Source organism: Haliotis rufescens, unplaced genomic scaffold (genome assembly GCF_023055435.1).
Source record: "Haliotis rufescens isolate VD_foot unplaced genomic scaffold, xgHalRufe1.0.p SCAF_4, whole genome shotgun sequence".
Taxonomy (NCBI): domain Eukaryota; kingdom Metazoa; phylum Mollusca; class Gastropoda; order Lepetellida; family Haliotidae; genus Haliotis; species Haliotis rufescens.
The window spans coordinates 26,981,478-27,002,278 of NW_025964112.1; positions in this window are offsets into that span (position 1 = coordinate 26,981,478).

Sequence of the window (20,801 nt, forward strand, 5' to 3'; positions counted from 1 at the left end):
AAGAATGCATCCACACACCAAATATTTTTATTCTGAAATTAATACTTTTGAGAATAGCTCTCATGGCGTAAAAGTCATGCATGTGAAAAAGTTCGAATCGGTGATGTATTTACAGTGCGGCCTCAAGTCATGATTTTTGATGCAATTGCGCCAATTTTTTTCATGAGGGTCGACCATGTAAGAATGCATCCACACACCAAATATTTTTATTCTGAAACTAATTCTTTTGAGAATAGCTCTTATTGCGTAAAAGTCATGCATGTGAAAAAGTTCGAATCGCTGATGTATTTATAGTACTAGTGCGGCCTCAAGTCATCATTTTTTATGCAAATGCGCCTTTTTTCTCACGAGTGTCGACCATGTAAGAATGCATCCACACACCAAATATTTTTATTCTGAAACTAATACTTTTGAGAATAGCTCTCATGGCGTAAAAGTCATGCATGTGAAAAAGTTCGAATCGCTGATGTATTTCTAGTTCGGTCTCAAGTCATGATTTTTTGATGCAATTGCACCAATTCTTTTCATGAGGCCCGACCATGTAAGAATGCATCCACACACCAAATATTTTTATTCTGAAATTAATACTTTTGAGAATAGCTCTCATGGCGTAAAGGTCACACATGTGAAAAAGTTCGAATCGCTGATGTATTTACAGTGCGGTCTCAAGTTATCATTTTTGATGCAATTGCGGAATTTTTTTCATGAGGGTCGACCATGTAAGAATGCATCCACAGACCAAATATTTTTATTCTGAAACTTATACTTTTGAGAATAGCTCTCATGGCGTAAAAGTCATGCATGTGAAAAAGTTCGAATCGCTGATGTATTTATAGTATAAGTGCGGCCTCAAGTCATCATTTTTTATGCAACTTCGCCTTTTTTCTCACGAGTGTCGACCATGTAAGAATGCATCCACACACCAAATATTTTTATTCTGAAACTAATACTTTTGAGAATAGCTCTCATGGCGTAAAAGTCATGCATGTGAAAAAGTTCGATTCGCTGATGTATTTCTAGATCGGTCTCAAGTCATGATTTTTTGATGCAATTGCACCAATTCTTTTCATGAGGCCCGACCATGTAAGACTGCATCCACACACCAAATATTTTTATTCTGAAATTAATACTTTTGAGAATAGCTCTCATGGCGTAAAGGTCACACATGTGAAAAAGTTCGAATCGCTGATGTATTTATAGTGCGGTCTCAAGTCATCATTTTTTTTGCAATTGCGGAATTTTTTTCATGAGGGTCCACCATGTAAGAATGCATCCACAGACCAAATATTTTTATTCTGAAACTTATACTTTTGAGAATAGCTCTCATGGCGTAAAAGTCATGCATGTGAAAAAGTTCGAATCGCTGATGTATTTATAGTACTAGTGCGGCCTCAAGTCATCATTTTTTATGCAAATGCGCCTTTTTTCTCACGAGTGCCGACCATGTAAGAATGCATCCACACACCAAATATTTTTATTCTGAAACTAATTCTTTTGAGAATAGCTCTTATTGCGTAAAAGTCATGGATGTGAAAAAGTTCGAATCGCTGATGTATTTATAGTATTAGTGCGGCCTCAAGTCATCATTTTTTATGCAAATGCGCCTTTTTTCTCACGAGTGTCGACCATGTAAGAATGCATCCACACACCAAATATTTTTATTCTGAAACTAATACTTTTGAGAATAGCTCTCATGGCGTAAAAGTCATGCATGTGAAAAAGTTCGAATCGCTGATGTATTTCTAGTTCGGTCTCAAGTCATGATTTTTTGATGCAATTGCACCAATTCTTTTCATGAGGCCCGACCATGTAAGAATGCATCCACACACCAAATATTTTTATTCTGAAATTAATACTTTTAAGAATAGCTCTCATGGCGTAAAAGTCATGCATGTGAAAAAGTTCGAATCGCTGATGTATTTACAGTGCGGTCTCAAGTCATCATTTTTTTTGCAATTGCGCCAATTTTTTCATGAGGGTCGACCATGTAAGAATGCATCCACACACCAAATATTTTTATTCTGAAACTAATACTTTTGAGAATAGCTCTCATGGCTTAAAAGTCATGCATGTGAAAAAGTTCGAATCGCTGGTGTATTTATAGTGCGGCCTCAAGTCATCATTTTTGATGCAATTGCGCCAATTTGTTTTATGAGGGTAAGAATGCATCCACACACCAAATATTTTTATTCTGAAATTAATACTTTTGAGAATAGCTCTCATGGCGTAAAAGTCATGCATGTGAAAAAGTTCGAATCGCTGATGTATTTACAGTGCGGCCTCAAGTAATCATTTTTGATGCAATGGCGCCAATTTTTTCGATGAGGGTCGACCATGTCAGAATGCATCCATACACCAAATATTGTTATTCTGAAACTAATACTTTTGAGAATAGCTCTCATGGCGTAAAAGTCATGTATGTGAAAAAGTTCGAATCGCTTATGTATTTCCAGTTCGGCCTCAAGTCATCATTTTTGATGCAATTCCGCCAACTTTTTTCATGAGGGTAGACCTTGTAAGAATGCATCCACACACCAAATATTTTTATTCTGAAACTAATACTTTTGAGAATAGCTCTCATGGCGTAAATGTCATGCATGTGAAAAAGTTCGAATCGCTGATGTATTTACAGTGCGGCCTCAAGTCATGATTTTTGAGGCAATTGCGCCAACTTTTTTCATGAGGGTCAACCATGTAAGAATGCATCCACACACCAAATATTGTTATTCTGAAACTAATACTTTTGAGAATAGCTCTCATGGCGTAAAAGTCATGCATGTGAAAAAGTTCGAATCGCTGATGTATTTCTAGTTCGGCCTCAAGTCATGATTTTTTGATGAAATTGCGCCAATTCTTTTCATGAGGCCCGACCATGTGAGAATGCATCCACACACCAAATATTTTTATTCTGAAACTAATACTTTTGAGAATAGCTCTCATGGCGTAAAGGTCACACATGTGAAAAAGTTCGAATCGCTGATGTATTTATAGTGCGGCCTCAAGTCATGATTTTTTATGTAATTCCGCTAATTCGTTTCATGAAGGTCATCCATGTAAGAATGCATCCACACACCAAATATTTTTATTCTGAAATTAATACTTTTGAGAATAGCTCTCATTGCGTAAAAGTCATGCATGTGAAAAAGTTCGAATCGCTGATGTATTTATAGTGCGGCCTCAAGTCATCATTTTTGAGGCAATTGCGCCAACTTTTTTCATGAGGGTCGACCATGTAAGAATGCATCCACACACCAAATATTTTTATTCTGAAACTTATACTTTTGAGAATAGCTCTCATTGCGTAAAAGTCATGCATGTGAAAAAGTTCGAATCGCTGATGTATTTACAGTGCGGCCTCAAGTCATCATTTTTGATGCAATGGTGCCAATTTTTTTCAGCAGCTTAGACCATGTAAGAATGCATCCACACACCAAATATTTTTATTCTGAAACTAATACTTTTGAGAATAGCTCTCATGGCATAAAAGTCATGCATGTGAAAAAGTTCGAATCGCTGATGTATTTCTAGTTCGGCCTGAAGTCATCATTTTTGATGCAATGGCGCCAATTATTTACATGAGGTCCGACCATGTAAGAATGCATCCACACACCAAATATTGTTATTCTGAAACTAATACTTTTGAGAATAGCTCTCATGGCGTAAAAGTCATGCATGTGAAAAAGTTCGAATCGCTGATGTATTTCTAGTTCGGCCTGAAGTCAACATTTTTGATGCAATTGCGCCAATTATTTTCATGAGGCCCGACCATGTAAGAATGCATCCACACACCAAATATTTTTATTCTGAAACTAATACTTTTGAGAATAGCTCTCATGGCGTAAAGGTCACACATGTGAAAAAGTTCGAATCGCTGATGTATTTATAGTGCGGCCTCAAGTCATGATTTTTTATGTAATTCCGCCAATTTGTTTCATGAAGGTCAACCATGTAAGAATGCATCCACACACCAAATATTTTTATTCTGAAATTAATACTTTTAAGAATAGCTCTCATTGCGTAAAAGTCATGCATGTGAAAAAGTTCGAATCGCTGATGTATTTACAGTGCGGCCTCAAGTCATCATTTTTGATGCAATTGCGGCATTTTTTTCATGAGGGTCGACCATATAAGAATGCATCCACACACCAAATATTTTTATTCTGAAACTTATACTTTTGAGAATAGCTCTCATTGCGTAAAAGTCATGCATGTGAAAAAGTTCGAATCGCTGATGTATTTACAGTGCGGCCTCAAGTCATCATTTTTGATGAAATGGCGCCAATTTTTTTCATGAGCTTTGACCATGTAAGAATGCATCCACACACCAAATATTTTTATTCTGAAATTAATACTTTTGAGAATAGCTCTCATGGCGTAAAAGTCATGCATGTGAAAAAGTTCGAATCGCTGATGTATTTATAGTTCGGCCTGAAGTCATCATTTTTGATGCAATTGCGCCAATTATTTTCATGAGGGTCGACCATGTAAGAATGCATCCACAGACCAAATATTGTTATTCTGAAACTAATACTTTTGAGAATAGCTCTCATGGCGTAAAAGTCATGCATGTGAAAAAGTTCGAATCGCTGATGTATTTCTAGTTCGGCCTGAAGTTATCATTTTTGATGCAATTGCGGCATTTTTTCCATGAGGGTCGACCATGTCAGAATGCATCCACACACCAAATAATTTTAATCTGAAATTAATACTTTTGAGAATAGCTCTCATGGCGTAAAAGTCATGCATGTGAAAAAGTTCGAATCGCTGATGTATTTCCAGTTCGGCCTCAAGTCATCATTTTTTATGCAATTCCGCCAACTTTCTTCATGAGGGTAGACCTTGTAAGAATGCATCCACACACCAAATATTTTTATTCTGAAACTAATACTTTTGAGAATAGCTCTCATGGCGTAAATGTCATGCATGTGAAAAAGTTCGAATCGCTGATGTATTTACAGTGCGGCCTCAAGTCATGATTTTTGAGGCAATTGCGCCAACTTTATTCATGAGGGTCGACCATGTAAGAATGCATCCACACACCAAATATTTTTATTCTGAAACTAATACTTTTGAGAATAGCTCTCATTGCGTAAAAGTCATGCATGTGAAAAAGTTCGAATCGCTGATGTATTTCTAGTTCGGCCTCAAGTCATGATTTTTTGATGAAATTGCGCCAATTCTTTTCATGAGGCCCGACCATGTAAGAATGCATCCACACACCAAATATTTTTATTCTGAAACTAATACTTTTGAGAATAGCTCTCATGGCGTAAAAGTCATGCATGTGAAAAAGTTCGAATCGCTGGTGTATTAATAGTGCGGCCTCAAGTCATCATTTTTGATGCAATTGCGCCAATTTCTTTCATGAGGGTAAGAATGCATCCACACACCAAATATTTTTATTCTGAAATTAATACTTTTGAGAATAGCTCTCATGGCGTAAAAGTCATGCATGTGAAAAAGTTCGAATCGCTGATGTATTTCTAGTTCGGCCTCAAGTCATCATTTTTGATGCAATTGCGGCATTTTTTCCATGAGGGTCGGCCATGTCAGAATGCATCCACACACCAAATATTTTTATTCTGAAATTAATACTTTTGAGAATAGCTCTCATGGCGTAAAAGTCATGCATGTGAAAAAGTTCGAATCGCTGATGTATTTCCAGTTCGGCCTCAAGTCATCATTTTTTATGCAATTCCGCCAACTTTTTTCATGAGGGTCGACTATGTAAGAATGCATCCACACACCAAATATTTTTATTCTGAAACTTATACTTTTGAGAATAGCTCTCATGGCGTAAAAGTCATGCATGTGAAAAAGTTCGAATCGCTGATGTATTTACAGTGCGGCCTCAAGTCATCATTTTTGATGCAATGGCGCCAATTTTTTTCAGGAGCTTTGACCATGTAAGAATGCATCCACACACCAAATATTTTTATTCTGAAACTAATACTTTTGAGAATAGCTCTCATGGCATAAAAGTCATGCATGTGAAAAAGTTCGAATCGCTGATGTATTTCTAGTTCGGCCGGAAGTCATCATTTTTGATGCAATTGCGCCAATTATTTACATGAGGTCCGACCATGTAAGAATGCATCCACACACCAAATATTGTTATTCTGAAACTAATACTTTTGAGAATAGCTCTCATGGCGTAAAAGTCATGCATGTGAAAAAGTTCGAATCGCTGATGTATTTATAGTGCGGCCTGAAGTCAACATTTTTGATGCAATGGCGCCAATTATTTTCATGAGGCCCGACCATGTAAGAATGCATCCACACACCAAATATTTTTATTCTGAAACTAATACTTTTGAGAATAGCTCTCATGGCGTAAAGGTCACACATGTGAAAAAGTTCGAATCGCTGATGTATTTATAGTTCGGCCTCAAGTCATGATTTTTTATGTAATTCCGCCAATTTGTTTCATGAAGGTCAACGATGTAAGAATGCATCCACACACCAAATATTTTTATTCTGAAATTAATACTTTTAAGAATAGCTCTCATTGCGTAAAAGTCATGCATGTGAAAAAGTTCGAATCGCTGATGTATTTACAGTGCGGCCTCAAGTCATCATTTTTGATGCAATTGCGGCATTTTTTTCATGAGGGTCGTCCATATAAGAATGCATCCACACACCAAATATTTTTATTCTGAAACTTATACTTTTGAGAATAGCTCTCATGGCGTAAAAGTCATGCATGTGAAAAAGTTCGAATCGCTGATGTATTTCCAGTTCGGCCTCAAGTCATCATTTTTGATGCAATGGCGCCAATTTTTATCATGAGCTTTGACCATGTAAGAATGCATCCACACACCAAATATTTTTATTCTGAAACTAATACTTTTGAGAATAGCTCTCATGGCGTAAAAGTCATGCATGTGAAAAAGTTCGAATCGCTGATGTATTTATAGTTCGGCCTGAAGTCATCATTTTTGATGCAATTGCGCCAATTATTTTCATGAGGCCCGACCATGTAAGAATGCATCCACACACCAAATATTTTTATTCTGAAATTAATACTTTTGAGAATAGCTCTCATGGCGTAAAAGTCATGCATGTGAAAAAGTTCGAATCGCTGATGTATTTCTAGTTCGGCCTGAAGTCATCATTTTTGATGCAATTGCGGCATTTTTTCCATCAGGGTCGACCATGTCAGAATGCATCCACACACCAAATATTTTTATTCTGAAATTAATACTTTTGAGAATAGCTCTCATGGCGTAAAAGTCATGCATGTGAAAAAGTTCGAATCGCTGATGTATTTCTAGTTCGGCCTCAAGTCATCATTTTTGATGCAATTGCGCCAATTATTTACATGAGGTCCGACCATGTAAGAATGCATCCACACACCAAATATTGTTATTCTGAAACTAATACTTTTGAGAATAGGTCTCATGGCGTAAAAGTCATGCATGTGAAAAAGTTCGAATCGCTGATGTATTTCTAGTTCGGCCTGAAGTCATCATTTTTTATGGAATTGCGCCAATTATTTACATGAGGTCCGACCATGTAAGAATGCATCCACACACCAAATATTGTTATTCTGAACCTAATTCTTTTGAGAATAGCTCTTATTGCGTAAAAGTCATGCATGTGAAAAAGTTCGAATCGCTGATGTATTTACAGTTCGGCCTGAAGTCATCATTTTTGATGCAATTGCGGCATTTTTTCCATGAGGGTCGACCATGTCAGAATGCATCCACACACCAAATATTTTTATTCTGAAATTAATACTTTTGAGAATAGCTCTCATTGCGTAAAAGTCATGCATGTGAAAAAGTTCGATTCGCTTATGTATTTCGAGTTCGGCCTCAAGTCATCATTTTTTATGCAATTGCGCCACCTTTTTTCATGAGGGTCGACCATGTAAGAATGCATCCACACACCAAATATTTCTATTCTGAAACTTATACTTTTGAGAATAGCTCTCATGGCGTAAAAGTCATGCATGTGAAAAAGTTGGAATCGCTGATGTATTTACAGTGCGGCCTCAAGTCATCATTTTTTATGCAAATGCGCCAATTTCCTCACGAGTCTCGACCATGTAAGAATGCATCCACACACCAAATATTTTTATTCTGAAACTTATACTTTGGAGAATAGCTCTCATTGCGTAAAAGTCATGCATGTGAAAAAGTTCGAATCGCTGATATATTTATAGTGCGGCCTCAAGTCATCATTTTTATGCAAATGCGCCAACTTTTTTCATGAGGGTCGACCATGTAAGAATGCATCCACACACCAAATATGTTTCTTCTGAAACTAATACTTTTGAGAATAGCTCTCATTGCGTAAAAGTCATGCATGTGAAAAAGTTCGAATCGCTGATGTATTTACAGTTCGGCCTGAAGTCATCATTTTTGATGCAATTGCGGCATTTTTTCCATGAGGGTCGACCATGTCAGAATGCATCCACACACCAAATATTTTTATTCTGAAATTAATACTTTTGAGAATAGCTCTCATTGCGTAAAAGTCATGCATGTGAAAAAGTTCGATTCGCTTATGTATTTCCAGTTCGGCCTCAAGTCATCATTTTTTATGCAATTGCGCCACCTTTTTTCATGAGGGTCGACCATGTAAGAATGCATCCACACACCAAATATTTTTATTCTGAAACTTATACTTTTGAGAATAGCTCTCATGGCGTAAAAGTCATGCATGTGAAAAAGTTGGAATCGCTGATGTATTTACAGTGCGGCCTCAAGTCATGATTTTTTATGCAAATGCGCCAATTTCCTCACGAGTCTCGACCATGTAAGAATGCATCCACACACCAAATATTTTTATTCTGAAACTTATACTTTGGAGAATAGCTCTCATGGCGTAAATGTCATGCATGTGAAAAAGTTCGAATCGCTGATGTATTTACAGTGCGGCCTCAAGTCATGATTTTTGAGGCAATTGCGCCAACTTTATTCATGAGGGTCGACCATGTAAGAATGCATCCACACACCAAATATTTTTATTCTGAAACTAATACTTTTGAGAATAGCTCTCATGGCGTAAAAGTCATGCATGTGAAAAAGTTCGAATCGCTGGTGTATTAATAGTGCGGCCTCAAGTCATCATTTTTGATGCAATTGCGCCAATTTCTTTCATGAGGGTAAGAATGCATCCACACACCAAATATTTTTATTCTGAAATTAATACTTTTGAGAATAGCTCTCATGGCGTAAAAGTCATGCATGTGAAAAAGTTCGAATCGCTGATGTATTTCTAGTTCGGCCTCAAGTCATCATTTTTGATGCAATTGCGGCATTTTTTCCATGAGGGTCGGCCATGTCAGAATGCATCCACACACCAAATATTTTTATTCTGAAATTAATACTTTTGAGAATAGCTCTCATGGCGTAAAAGTCATGCATGTGAAAAAGTTCGAATCGCTGATGTATTTCCAGTTCGGCCTCAAGTCATCATTTTTTATGCAATTCCGCCAACTTTTTTCATGAGGGTCGACTATGTAAGAATGCATCCACACACCAAATATTTTTATTCTGAAACTTATACTTTTGAGAATAGCTCTCATGGCGTAAAAGTCATGCATGTGAAAAAGTTCGAATCGCTGATGTATTTACAGTGCAGCCTCAAGTCATCATTTTTGATGCAATGGCGCCAATTTTTTTCAGGAGCTTTGACCATGTAAGAATGCATCCACACACCAAATATTTTTATTCTGAAACTAATACTTTTGAGAATAGCTCTCATGGCATAAAAGTCATGCATGTGAAAAAGTTCGAATCGCTGATGTATTTCTAGTTCGGCCGGAAGTCATCATTTTTGATGCAATTGCGCCAATTATTTACATGAGGTCCGACCATGTAAGAATGCATCCACACACCAAATATTGTTATTCTGAAACTAATACTTTTGAGAATAGCTCTCATGGCGTAAAAGTCATGCATGTGAAAAAGTTCGAATCGCTGATGTATTTATAGTGCGGGCTGAAGTCAACATTTTTGATGCAATGGCGCCAATTATTTTCATGAGGCCCGACCATGTAAGAATGCATCCACACACCAAATATTTTTATTCTGAAACTAATACTTTTGAGAATAGCTCTCATGGCGTAAAGGTCACACATGTGAAAAAGTTCGAATCGCTGATGTATTTATAGTTCGGTCTCAAGTCATGATTTTTTATGTAATTCCGCCAATTTGTTTCATGAAGGTCAACCATGTAAGAATGCATCCACACACCAAATATTTTTATTCTGAAATTAATACTTTTAAGAATAGCTCTCATTGCGTAAAAGTCATGCATGTGAAAAAGTTCGAATCGCTGATGTATTTACAGTGCGGCCTCAAGTCATCATTTTTGATGCAATTGCGGCATTTTTTTCATGAGGGTCGTCCATATAAGAATGCATCCACACACCAAATATTTTTATTCTGAAACTTATACTTTTGAGAATAGCTCTCATGGCGTAAAAGTCATGCATGTGAAAAAGTTCGAATCGCTGATGTATTTCCAGTTCGGCCTCAAGTCATCATTTTTGATGCAATGGCGCCAATTTTTATCATGAGCTTTGACCATGTAAGAATGCATCCACACACCAAATATTTTTATTCTGAAACTAATACTTTTGAGAATAGCTCTCATGGCGTAAAAGTCATGCATGTGAAAAAGTTCGAATCGCTGATGTATTTATAGTTCGGCCTGAAGTCATCATTTTTGATGCAATTGCGCCAATTATTTTCATGAGGCCCGACCATGTAAGAATGCATCCACACACCAAATATTTTTATTCTGAAATTAATACTTTTGAGAATAGCTCTCATGGCGTAAAAGTCATGCATGTGAAAAAGTTCGAATCGCTGATGTATTTCTAGTTCGGCCTGAAGTCATCATTTTTGATGCAATTGCGGCATTTTTTCCATCAGGGTCAACCATGTCAGAATGCATCCACACACCAAATATTTTTATTCTGAAATTAATACTTTTGAGAATAGCTCTCATGGCGTAAAAGTCATGCATGTGAAAAAGTTCGAATCGCTGATGTATTTCTAGTTCGGCCTCAAGTCATCATTTTTGATGCAATTGCGCCAATTATTTACATGAGGTCCGACCATGTAAGAATGCATCCACACACCAAATATTGTTATTCTGAAACTAATACTTTTGAGAATAGGTCTCATGGCGTAAAAGTCATGCATGTGAAAAAGTTCGAATCGCTGATGTATTTCTAGTTCGGCCTGAAGTCATCATTTTTTATGGAATTGCGCCAATTATTTACATGAGGTCCGACCATGTAAGAATGCATCCACACACCAAATATTGTTATTCTGAACCTAATTCTTTTGAGAATAGCTCTTATTGCGTAAAAGTCATGCATGTGAAAAAGTTCGAATCGCTGATGTATTTACAGTTCGGCCTGAAGTCATCATTTTTGATGCAATTGCGGCATTTTTTCCATGAGGGTCGACCATGTCAGAATGCATCCACACACCAAATATTTTTATTCTGAAATTAATACTTTTGAGAATAGCTCTCATTGCGTAAAAGTCATGCATGTGAAAAAGTTCGATTCGCTTATGTATTTCGAGTTCGGCCTCAAGTCATCATTTTTTATGCAATTGCGCCACCTTTTTTCATGAGGGTCGACCATGTAAGAATGCATCCACACACCAAATATTTCTATTCTGAAACTTATACTTTTGAGAATAGCTCTCATGGCGTAAAAGTCATGCATGTGAAAAAGTTGGAATCGCTGATGTATTTACAGTGCGGCCTCAAGTCATCATTTTTTATGCAAATGCGCCAATTTCCTCACGAGTCTCGACCATGTAAGAATGCATCCACACACCAAATATTTTTATTCTGAAACTTATACTTTGGAGAATAGCTCTCATTGCGTAAAAGTCATGCATGTGAAAAAGTTCGAATCGCTGATATATTTATAGTGCGGCCTCAAGTCATCATTTTTATGCAAATGCGCCAACTTTTTTCATGAGGGTCGACCATGTAAGAATGCATCCACACACCAAATATGTTTCTTCTGAAACTAATACTTTTGAGAATAGCTCTCATTGCGTAAAAGTCATGCATGTGAAAAAGTTCGAATCGCTGATGTATTTACAGTTCGGCCTGAAGTCATCATTTTTGATGCAATTGCGGCATTTTTTCCATGAGGGTCGACCATGTCAGAATGCATCCACACACCAAATATTTTTATTCTGAAATTAATACTTTTGAGAATAGCTCTCATTGCGTAAAAGTCATGCATGTGAAAAAGTTCGATTCGCTTATGTATTTCCAGTTCGGCCTCAAGTCATCATTTTTTATGCAATTGCGCCACCTTTTTTCATGAGGGTCGACCATGTAAGAATGCATCCACACACCAAATATTTTTATTCTGAAACTTATACTTTTGAGAATAGCTCTCATGGCGTAAAAGTCATGCATGTGAAAAAGTTGGAATCGCTGATGTATTTACAGTGCGGCCTCAAGTCATGATTTTTTATGCAAATGCGCCAATTTCCTCACGAGTCTCGACCATGTAAGAATGCATCCACACACCAAATATTTTTATTCTGAAACTTATACTTTGGAGAATAGCTCTCATCGCGTAAAAGTGACGCATGTGAAAAAGTTCGAATCGCTGATGTATTTACAGTGCGGCCTCAAGTCATGAATTTTTATGCAATTGCGCCACCTTTTTTCATGAGGGTCGACCATGTAAGAATGCATCCACACACCAAATATTTTTATTCTGAAACTTATACTTTGGAGAATAGCTCTCATTGCGTAAAAGTCATGCATGTGAAAAAGTTCGAATCGCTGATGTATTTACAGTGCGGCCTCAAGTCATCATTTTTATGCAAATGCGCCAACTTTTTTCATGAGGGTCGACCATGTAAGAATGCATCCACACACCAAATATTTTTATTCTGAAACTTATACTTTGGAGAATAGCTCTCATTGCGTAAAAGTCATGCATGTGAAAAAGTTCGAATCGCTGATATATTTATAGTGCGGCCTCAAGTCATCATTTTTATGCAAATGCGCCAACTTTTTTCATGAGGGTCGATCATGTTAGAATGCATCCACACACCAAATATTTTCTTCTGAAACTAATACTTTTGAGAATAGCTCTCATTGCGTAAAAGTCATGCATGTGAAAAAGTTCGAATCGCTGATGTATTTACAGTTCGGCCTGAAGTCATCATTTTTGATGCAATTGCGGCATTTTTTCCATGAGGGTCGACCATGTCAGAATGCATCCACACACCAAATATTTTTATTCTGAAATTAACACTTTTGAGAATAGCTCTCATTGCGTAAAAGTCATGCATGTGAAAAAGTTCGATTCGCTTATGTATTTCCAGTTCGGCCTCAAGTCATCATTTTTTATGCAATTCCGCCAACTTTTTTCATGAGGGTAGACCTTGTAAGAATGCATCCACACACCAAATATTTTTATTCTGAAACTAATACTTTTGAGAATAGCTCTCATGGCGTAAATGTCATGCATGTGAAAAAGTTCGAATCGCTGATGTATTTCCAGTTCGGCCTCAAGTCATCATTTTTTATGCAATTCCGCCAACTTTTTTCATGAGGGTAGACCTTGTAAGAATGCATCCACACACCAAATATTTTTATTCTGAAACTAATACTTTTGAGAATAGCTCTCATCGCGTAAAAGTCATGCATGTGAAAAAGTTCGAATCGCTGATGTATTTATAGTACTAGTGCGGCCTCAAGTCATCATTTTTGATGCAATGGCGCCAATTTTTTTCACGAGGGTCGACCATGTAAGAATGCATCCACACACCAAATATTTTTATTCTGAAACTAATACTTTTGAGAATAGCTCTCATGGCGTAAAAGTCATGCATGTGAAAAAGTTCGAATCGCTGATGTATTTACAGTGCGGCCTGAAGTCATCATTTTTGATGCAATTGCGCCAATTTTTTTCATGAGGTTCGACCATGTAAGAATGCATCCACACACCAAATATTTTTATTCTGAAACTAATACTTTTGAGAATAGCTCTCATTGCGTAAAAGTCATGCATGTGAAAAAGTTCGAATCGCTGATGTATTTATAGTGCGGCCTCAAGTCATCTTTTTTAATGCAATTGCGCCACCTTTTTTCATGAGTCTCGACCATGTAAGAATGCATCCACACACCAAATATTTTTATTCTGAAATTTATACTTTTGAGAATAGCTCTCATCGCGTAAAAGTGACGCATGTGAAAAAGTTCGAATCGCTGATGTATTTATAGTGCGGCCTCAAGTCATCATTTTTGATGCAATTGCGCCAATTTGTTTCATGAGGTTCGACCATGTAAGAATGCACCCACAAACCAAATATTTTTATTCTGAAACTTATACTTTTGAGAATAGCTCTCATGGCGTAAATGTCATGCATGTGAAAAAGTTCGAATCGCTGATGTATTTCCAGTTCGGCCTCAAGTCATCATTTTTTATGCAATTCCGCCAACTTTTTTCATGAGGGTAGACCTTGTAAGAATGCATCCACACACCAAATATTTTTATTCTGAAACTAATACTTTTGAGAATAGCTCTCATGGCGTAAAAGTCATGCATGTGAAAAAGTTCGAATCGCTGATGTATTTATAGTACTAGTGCGGCCTCAAGTCATCATTTTTGATGCAATTGCGCCAATTTTTTTCACGAGGGTCGACCATGTAAGAATGCATCCACACACCAAATATTTTTATTCTGAAACTAATACTTTTGAGAATAGCTCTCATGGCGTAAAAGTCATGCATGTGAAAAAGTTCGAATCGCTGATGTATTTACAGTGCGGCCTGAAGTCATCATTTTTGATGCAATTGCGCCAATTTTTTTCATGAGGTTCGACCATGTAAGAATGCATCCACACACCAAATATTTTTATTCTGAAACTAATACTTTTGAGAATAGCTCTCATTGCGTAAAAGTCATGCATGTGAAAAAGTTCGAATCGCTGATGTATTTATAGTGCGGCCTCAAGTCATCTTTTTTAATGCAATTGCGCCACCTTTTTTCATGAGTCTCGACCATGTAAGAATGCATCCACACACCAAATATTTTTATTCTGAAATTTATACTTTTGAGAATAGCTCTCATCGCGGAAAAGTGACGCATGTGAAAAAGTTCGAATCGCTGATGTATTTATAGTGCGGCCTCAAGTCATCATTTTTGATGCAATTGCGCCAATTTTTTTCATGAGGTTCGACCATGTAAGAATGCACCCACAAACCAAATATTTTTATTCTGAAACTTATACTTTTGAGAATAGCTCTCATGGCGTAAAAGTCATGCATGTGAAAAAGTTCGAATCGCTGATGTATTTATAGTGCGGCCTCAAGTCATCATTTTTGATGCAATTGCGCCAACTTTTTTGATGAGGGTCCACCATGTAAGAATGCAACTATACACCAAATATTTTTATTCTGAAACTAATACTTTTGAGAATAGCTCTCATTGCGTAAAAGTCATGCATGTGAAAAAGTTCGAATCGCTGATGTATTTATAGTGCGGCCTCAAGTGATGATTTTTGATGCAAATGCGCCAATTTTCTCACGAGTCTCGACCATGTAAGAATGCATCCACACACCAAATATTTTTATTCTGAAACTAATACTTTTGAGAATAGCTCTCATTGCGTAAAAGTCATGCATGTGAAAAAGTTCGAATCGCTGATGTATTTATAGTACTAGTGCGGCCTCAAGTCATGATTTTTTATGCAAATGCGCCAATTTTCTCACGAGTCTCGACCATGTAAGAATGCATCCACACACCAAATATTTTTATTCTGAAACTTATACTTTGGAGAATAGCTCTCATCGCGTAAAAGTGACGCATGTGAAAAAGTTCGAATCGCTGATGTATTTATAGTGCGGCCTCAAGTCATCATTTTTTATGCAATTGCGCCACCTTTTTTCATGAGGGTCGACCATGTAAGAATGCATCCACACACCAAATATTTTTATTCTGAAACTTATACTTTTGAGAATAGCTCTCATTGCGTAAAAGTCATGCATGTGAAAAAGTTCGAATCGCTGATGTATTTACAGTGCGGCCTCAAGTCATCATTTTTATGCAAATGCGCCAACTTTTTTCATGAGGGTCGACCATGTAAGAATGCATCCACACACCAAATATTTTTATTCTGAAACTTATACTTTGGAGAATAGCTCTCATTGCGTAAAAGTCATGCATGTGAAAAAGTTCGAATCGCTGATATATTTATAGTGCGGCCTCAAGTCATCATTTTTATGCAAATGCGCCAACTTTTTTCATGAGGGTCGATCATGTTAGAATGCATCCACACACCAAATATTTTCTTCTGAAACTAATACTTTTGAGAATAGCTCTCATTGCGTAAAAGTCATGCATGTGAAAAAGTTCGAATCGCTGATGTATTTACAGTTCGGCCTGAAGTCATCATTTTTATGCAAATGCGCCAACTTTTTTCATGAGGGTCGACCATGTAAGAATGCATCCACACACCAAATATTTTTATTCTGAAACTTATACTTTGGAGAATAGCTCTCATTGCGTAAAAGTCATGCATGTGAAAAAGTTCGAATCGCTGATATATTTACAGTGCGGCCTCAAGTCATCATTTTTGATGCAATTGCGCCACCTTTTTTCATGAGGGTCGACCATGTAAGAATGCATCCACACACCAAATATTTTTATTCTGAAACTTATACTTTTGAGAATAGCTCTCATGGCGTAAAAGTCATGCATGTGAAAAAGTTGGAATCGCTGATGTATTTACTTTCCGGCCTCAAGTCATGATTTTTTATGCAAATGCGCCAATTTCCTCACGAGTCTCGACCATGTAAGAATGCATCCACACACCAAATATTTTTATTCTGAAACTTATACTTTGGAGAATAGCTCTCATCGCGTAAAAGTGACGCATGTGAAAAAGTTCGAATCGCTGATGTATTTATAGTGCGGCCTCAAGTCATGAATTTTTATGCAATTGCGCCACCTTTTTTCATGAGGGTCGACCATGTAAGAATGCATCCACACACCAAATATTTTTATTCTGAAACTTATACTTTTGAGAATAGCTCTCATTGCGTAAAAGTCATGCATGTGAAAAAGTTCGAATCGCTGATGTATTTACAGTGCGGCCTCAAGTCATCATTTTTATGCAAATGCGCCAACTTTTTTCATGAGGGTCGACCATGTAAGAATGCATCCACACACCAAATATTTTTATTCTGAAACTTATACTTTGGAGAATAGCTCTCATTGCGTAAAAGTCATGCATGTGAAAAAGTTCGAATCGCTGATGTATTTACAGTGCGGCCTCAAGTCATCATTTTTATGCAAATGCGCCAACTTTTTTCATGAGGGTCGACCATGTAAGAATGCATCCACACACCAAATATTTTTATTCTGAAACTTATACTTTGGAGAATAGCTCTCATTGCGTAAAAGTCATGCATGTGAAAAAGTTCGAATCGCTGATATATTTATAGTGCGGCCTCAAGTCATCATTTTTATGCAAATGCGCCAACTTTTTTCATGAGGGTCGATCATGTTAGAATGCATCCACACACCAAATATGTTTCTTCTGAAACTAATACTTTTGAGAATAGCTCTCATTGCGTAAAAGTCATGCATGTGAAAAAGTTCGAATCGCTGATGTATTTATAGTGCGGCCTCAAGTCATCTTTTTTAATGCAATTGCGCCACCTTTTTTCATGAGTCTCGACCATGTAAGAATGCATCCACACACCAAATATTTTTATTCTGAAATTTATACTTTTGAGAATAGCTCTCATCGCGGAAAAGTGACGCATGTGAAAAAGTTCGAATCGCTGATGTATTTATAGTGCGGCCTCAAGTCATCATTTTTGATGCAATTGCGCCAATTTTTTTCATGAGGTTCGACCATGTAAGAATGCACCCACAAACCAAATATTTTTATTCTGAAACTTATACTTTTGAGAATAGCTCTCATGGCGTAAAAGTCATGCATGTGAAAAAGTTCGAATCGCTGATGTATTTATAGTGCGGCCTCAAGTCATCATTTTTGATGCAATTGCGCCAACTTTTTTGATGAGGGTCCACCATGTAAGAATGCAACTATACACCAAATATTTTTATTCTGAAACTAATACTTTTGAGAATAGCTCTCATTGCGTAAAAGTCATGCATGTGAAAAAGTTCGAATCGCTGATGTATTTATAGTGCGGCCTCAAGTGATGATTTTTGATGCAAATGCGCCAATTTTCTCACGAGTCTCGACCATGTAAGAATGCATCCACACACCAAATATTTTTATTCTGAAACTAATACTTTTGAGAATAGCTCTCATTGCGTAAAAGTCATGCATGTGAAAAAGTTCGAATCGCTGATGTATTTATAGTACTAGTGCGGCCTCAAGTCATGATTTTTTATGCAAATGCGCCAATTTTCTCACGAGTCTCGACCATGTAAGAATGCATCCACACACCAAATATTTTTATTCTGAAACTTATACTTTGGAGAATAGCTCTCATCGCGTAAAAGTGACGCATGTGAAAAAGTTCGAATCGCTGATGTATTTATAGTGCGGCCTCAAGTCATCATTTTTTATGCAATTGCGCCACCTTTTTTCATGAGGGTCGACCATGTAAGAATGCATCCACACACCAAATATTTTTATTCTGAAACTTATACTTTTGAGAATAGCTCTCATTGCGTAAAAGTCATGCATGTGAAAAAGTTCGAATCGCTGATGTATTTACAGTGCGGCCTCAAGTCATCATTTTTATGCAAATGCGCCAACTTTTTTCATGAGGGTCGACCATGTAAGAATGCATCCACACACCAAATATTTTTATTCTGAAACTTATACTTTGGAGAATAGCTCTCATTGCGTAAAAGTCATGCATGTGAAAAAGTTCGAATCGCTGATATATTTATAGTGCGGCCTCAAGTCATCATTTTTATGCAAATGCGCCAACTTTTTTCATGAGGGTCGATCATGTTAGAATGCATCCACACACCAAATATTTTCTTCTGAAACTAATACTTTTGAGAATAGCTCTCATTGCGTAAAAGTCATGCATGTGAAAAAGTTCGAATCGCTGATGTATTTACAGTTCGGCCTGAAGTCATCATTTTTATGCAAATGCGCCAACTTTTTTCATGAGGGTCGACCATGTAAGAATGCATCCACACACCAAATATTTTTATTCTGAAACTTATACTTTGGAGAATAGCTCTCATTGCGTAAAAGTCATGCATGTGAAAAAGTTCGAATCGCTGATATATTTACAGTGCGGCCTCAAGTCATCATTTTTGATGCAATTGCGCCACCTTTTTTCATGAGGGTCGACCATGTAAGAATGCATCCACACACCAAATATTTTTATTCTGAAACTTATACTTTTGAGAATAGCTCTCATGGCGTAAAAGTCATGCATGTGAAAAAGTTGGAATCGCTGATGTATTTACTTTCCGGCCTCAAGTCATGATTTTTTATGCAAATGCGCCAATTTCCTCACGAGTCTCGACCATGTAAGAATGCATCCACACACCAAATATTTTTATTCTGAAACTTATACTTTGGAGAATAGCTCTCATCGCGTAAAAGTGACGCATGTGAAAAAGTTCGAATCGCTGATGTATTTATAGTGCGGCCTCAAGTCATGAATTTTTATGCAATTGCGCCACCTTTTTTCATGAGGGTCGACCATGTAAGAATGCATCCACACACCAAATATTTTTATTCTGAAACTTATACTTTTGAGAATAGCTCTCATTGCGTAAAAGTCATGCATGTGAAAAAGTTCGAATCGCTGATGTATTTACAGTGCGGCCTCAAGTCATCATTTTTATGCAAATGCGCCAACTTTTTTCATGAGGGTCGACCATGTAAGAATGCATCCACACACCAAATATTTTTATTCTGAAACTTATACTTTGGAGAATAGCTCTCATTGCGTAAAAGTCATGCATGTGAAAAAGTTCGAATCGCTGATGTATTTACAGTGCGGCCTCAAGTCATCATTTTTATGCAAATGCGCCAACTTTTTTCATGAGGGTCGACCATGTAAGAATGCATCCACACACCAAATATTTTTATTCTGAAACTTATACTTTGGAGAATAGCTCTCATTGCGTAAAAGTCATGCATGTGAAAAAGTTCGAATCGCTGATATATTTATAGTGCGGCCTCAAGTCATCATTTTTATGCAAATGCGCCAACTTTTTTCATGAGGGTCGATCATGTTAGAATGCATCCACACACCAAATATGTTTCTTCTGAAACTAATACTTTTGAGAATAGCTCTCATTGCGTAAAAGTCATGCATGTGAAAAAGTTCGAATCGCTGATGTATTTACAGTTCGGCCTCAAGTCATCATTTTTGATGCAATTGCGGCATTTTTTCCATGAGGGTCGACCATGTCAGAATGCATCCACACACCAAATATTTTTATTCTGAAATTAATACTTTTGAGAATAGCTCTCATTGCGTAAAAGTCATGCATGTGAAAAAGTTCGATTCGCTTATGTATTTCCAGTTCGGCCTCAAGTCATCATTTTTTATGCAATTGCGCCACCTTTTTTCATGAGGGTCGACCATGTAAGAATGCATCCACACACCAAATATTTTTATTCTGAAACTTATACTTTTGAGAATAGCTCTCATGGCGTAAAAGTCATGCATGTGAAAAAGTTGGAATCGCTGATGTATTTACTTTCCGGCCTCAAGTCATGATTTTTTATGCAAATGCGCTAATTTCCTCACGAGTCTCGACCATGTAAGAATGCATCCACACACCAAATATTTTTATTCTGAAACTTATACTTTGGAGAATAGCTCTC